A 4,337-nucleotide genomic window follows, 5' to 3' on the forward strand; every position below is an offset into this window, starting at 1 on the left:
CACAGGTAAGAATCTGTCTCTGAAACTTGCTTGGTTTCATTCAACCAAATTATTCCCCAACTCATCATTCTACTATATTTAAAGTTGAAAATACAGAGCTTTCTATTCTCTGAAACAAAACTGACTATACTTACTTGTGACTAGAAAATTTAAAAGCTTAAAAAAAATTAACCACCAATCATATTAAAACTGCAAATTTGGGGCTTGTGATATAGCTCAGTTGGTAGAGTGCTTGCCTCACATGCACAAGGCCCTGGGTTCAAACCCCAGCACCACACACACACACAAAATGCAAATTCGGCCTAAAAGGCAAGGGTAAATGTGTGTGAGCTATGCACATTGGAGCTATATGAGGGGACAGGTCTGACGTTGCATGCTGATTGGGCTGTGCGACATAAGTGCGCTTTTCCTCTCTATCTGTTATCCCACGCAGCACGTGAGATGGGTGTGACTTGCCAAAATGTCAATCAATCTGCTGACCAAAGACATCACAAAGCAAGACTCCACCTTTGGATACTCTATCCCCTGCCTTATGTGGTGAAGAACGTTCCATCAAAGCTCCTTTGGGTGTCCCTCCTATAAAATAAAGAGATTCCAAGTGCATGTGCTGTTCTCTCTTTCCAGCACAGTCCAGTGTAGAAGCTGACCCTAAGGTCACAGAGCGGTCCCACCCTCAATCTGAGAAACTCATGTCGGTGTGTTGCATTTCTTTGCCATTTTCGTAGTTCAGTGTTGCAGCCAGCTCCTTTGAACCCAGCTCATCTCACCAGCGCAAGAAGCTGGCTAGAGAAGTGGATCCCCTGAGGTTTACAACAGCCTCCTCACAGGGGAGTGACCCCCAGGGGGTTAAGAAGGAATATGTTGCTTGGCAAAGGTCGACCTTTCTCATTAGGAATTAGAGAAGATTCAGCATTTTGTCCTGAATGGAAAGCATCCTTGCACTCTAATAGGCTGCTTTGAGTGGAAGGGGGAAAGACAAGTGGTAATGAGACCCAGGCAAAGGATGGGTAGCTGATTATCAAAGAAAAGGAAATGGGTAGACAGCACTTCCCTATCAACCAGTTGCTAACACCTCTGGGGGAGGGGAAAGATCGAATTTTCCAACACAAGCAATTACCCCCTGGATAGCTCTTTTCCTGCCTTTTGGTCACTGTAGGCAAGATAGGAAGAAACCTGAGATCTATAAAAATGCAAGACACCCCCTCTCCCATGGGCAGCAGGCTCCTGTCTAGAGGAGAGTCTCACCCACCCCTCTCTCTTCTGTCTCTTAAATAAAATTTGCTTTCTCGAAATAAGCCAATCCCAAAGAACCAAAGACCAAATATTTTCTCTGATATGCAGATGCTAATTCACTAGAGAAGAATAGAGGTACTTTGGATTAGACAGAGGGGAATGAAGGGGGAGAGACAGTTCGGGGTAGGAATGATAGTGGAATGAATCAGACATTATTACCCTATGTGCATATATGATTACACGACTGGTGTGACTCTAAGTCATGTACAACCAAAAGAATGAGAAGTGATACTCCATTTATGTCTGATTTGTCAAAATGCATTCTACTATCACGTGTAGCTAATTAGAACAAATAAAATTTTTTCAAAAATAAAAATCATTTAAAATGTTGAAAAAAAAAATGTGTGCTTTCTACTCTTGCCTTGGCATTTCTCAGGTGTTTAATCCTCAACACCCAGGGAATGAAGACCCGATCCTGATTTTCAAGACCAGTATCAGTAAGGACCCGTCTTTCTGTTGAATATAACTCAGAGAACATGTTTGGGGGTGAAGTTGCCCTTGCAACAAATCACTCCTTAAAAATAGAAAGCAGAGATCACAAGTTCAAAGCCAGCCTCAGCAACTTAGCAAGGCTGTAAGCAACTTAAATAGACCCTGTCTCAGAATAAAAAATAAACTGGGCTGGGGATGTGGCTCAGTAGTGAAGCACCCCTCGGTTCAATTCCTGGTACCAAAATAAAAAATAAATAAAAAGCAGGCAGTCGTTGATCCAAGAGATTCCTGCTGGGCCGGGACTATAAGGTGAGTTTTTCATCAATCAGTGGTCACAGACATTCACAGAAGAGTTACCAGGGCTGAAAGAAGGTCTCATGCTACTGAAATGCACCCAGCCGGAGGCCAACATCCAAACGTGACTGTGTTAAGTTACAAAGAGAAACAGAACTCCACCTGAGCCCAAATCACCTGTGCCGGCATGATAGGATTATTCACTCTCTGGGCCAGCAGCTGAGGAAGCCAAATCCTGACCTGCGCCTACTGTATTTGCCAAGAGCCATCCACGTCACAAAGACCAGAAATGCCCCAAATCTCTAGGATCAGCATTTTCACTGTCAGAGATCCAGGTGTGAAACTGAATTGCAGAAGGAGATGGCGTGGTGAACGGGACATCAGAGCAAAGGTGATTCAATAAATCAGAGGTTTAATGGCCTCAGCTGGAGAGGAGCCTGGTGGAGATTGCTTCGGAGACTGGCCACCCTTTACCCTGGAATTTCTGCAGTGTTTTGGAGGCCAGATAGACTATAAGAGAGCTTAGTGAGGTTACTCTCCCCTGGACAAAGCCACGACTCCACCACTGCTTTGAGGACCACTCTGCCTTCAGATGCATCTGTTCACTTGATCAGGCTGCAGTCAAGTCCTGTTGCCTGGAACCTGCTTGTCTTCCTCCTGCTAGTAATTTGTTGCCCTCCTCTCCTCCAGCCCTGGGGATCCCACAAAGACAGTCTGACTTTTTAAGTTCAGGGTCCAGCCCCTCAAGTACTCTCACAAATTGAGAATTTGAAGCATCTTTGGGGAAGCACTTTGGACTCCATCTGTCCAGAGAAAGCAAAAATTTCCCTAGTTTACCTTGCCAGCAAAGAGATATGCTTAATGAAATTCTGCAGTGTTAAAGAATGAAATACGGTGGCATTGGGTGGCTGAGGCAGGAGGATCACAAGTTCAAAGCCAGCCTCAGCAACTTAGTGAGGCCCTGTCTCAAAGTAAACAAACAAACAAAAAGGGCAAGGGACGTGACTCAGCAGTTAAGTGCCCCTGGGTTCAATCCCTGATACCAAAAAAAAAAAAAAAAAGAATAAAATGAAATTCTTCAGTGTAAGACCCAGATTTGGGTGCTCCAAAAGAGATTCAAAACCATCCCAGTTTAAATAAGATAGAATGTAATTTTCCTTTTACAAAACTGATTTTAAACAATTCTAGGGCTGACACAATGGCACCTTGGTTTAGGATCCAAGCTCTTTCTATTTTGTGTATCTGCCATCTAGGGGCATAGTTATTACCAAACCAGGCCTGTTTTGCCCAATGTACACTATGCCAATTACTGAAAAACCACATTTGCAAAAGAGAGAGTTTATTCATGAAGTGACCATGTATGGATATGGAAAAACAAGTCTCAAATCTGCCTCCCCAGGGATAGGGTTTGTGGACTGAGGTGATTGGGGGTGAGCTGAGAGCAGGAAAAGCAGGTTACATCTAGAGGGCTTACTGAGGTTTTCCCTTGGTTTTGAAGTCCTCATCTCCATGGTCCAAGATACCTTGTGATGAAGTCCATGCTTTGGTCACTAGCAGCAGAACAGAGGACAGGAGAAGTTCAGCACAATCTCCCTCCCTTTAAAGGCAAGAAGATCTGGAAATCACACTCATCACTTCTGCCTGTCCTCTTGCCAGTACCTAGACCTGGCCTGGGACAGATAGTTTTCCAGTAGGCTTTAGCTGGGCACCTTGTGCTCAGCTGAAAATTCTAATTCTTCCATAAAAATGGAAGAGTAGATATGGTCTCTGCCCAGGTTTTATTGTTTCTCCTCTCCCTATTTCCCAATTTTCCCTTTTCTTATTCCCAGTAATAGAAACAGGGAAATTCAGGTTGAGAACAATGATCACCTCATGTATAAAATTAACTTAGGTAATGCATTCTGCTGTCATATATAACAAATTAGAAAAAAAATAAATTAGGAATATTCTGAATTATTGAGAGTAAAGATGTCACATGGATTCAAATATGCAACATTCACACAATATCTTTCTAAAATTCAAGACTTAGAGCATTCTTCCATTAATTAAAGAACACCAGTGGAAAGCAAGTCTACTTGAGAAATGGTTTTGCGAAGGAGGAAAGTGGTAAATAGAATAGGAAAGAGTTGGAGGTCCCATTGGACAGACAAGAGGAGAATGTTCTTTCTCTCTTCATGCTGGATTTATTTTCTGTTTACATATTCAGGTACATAGAAATTATGGTCTTTCTAGCCAGGTGTGATGGTACATGCTGTAATTCCAGCCACTCAGGAGGCTGAAGCTGGAGGATTGCAAGACCAAGGCCAGCCTCAACAATT

At 43.1% G+C, this 4,337-nt stretch overlaps 1 non-coding gene across 1 annotated transcript; it reads left to right on the forward strand.

Moving 5' to 3' along the window:
* The first annotated feature begins 205 nt into the window (after positions 1–205).
* Trnav-cac lies at positions 206–278 on the forward strand. The gene has a single exon. It is a non-coding gene; the product is annotated as a tRNA-Val (tRNA).
* Positions 279–4,337: the final 4,059 nt, after the last annotated feature.

This window comes from Marmota marmota, unplaced genomic scaffold (genome assembly GCF_001458135.2).
Source record: "Marmota marmota marmota unplaced genomic scaffold, marMar, whole genome shotgun sequence".
In the NCBI taxonomy this organism is placed as follows: Eukaryota; Metazoa; Chordata; class Mammalia; order Rodentia; family Sciuridae; genus Marmota; species Marmota marmota.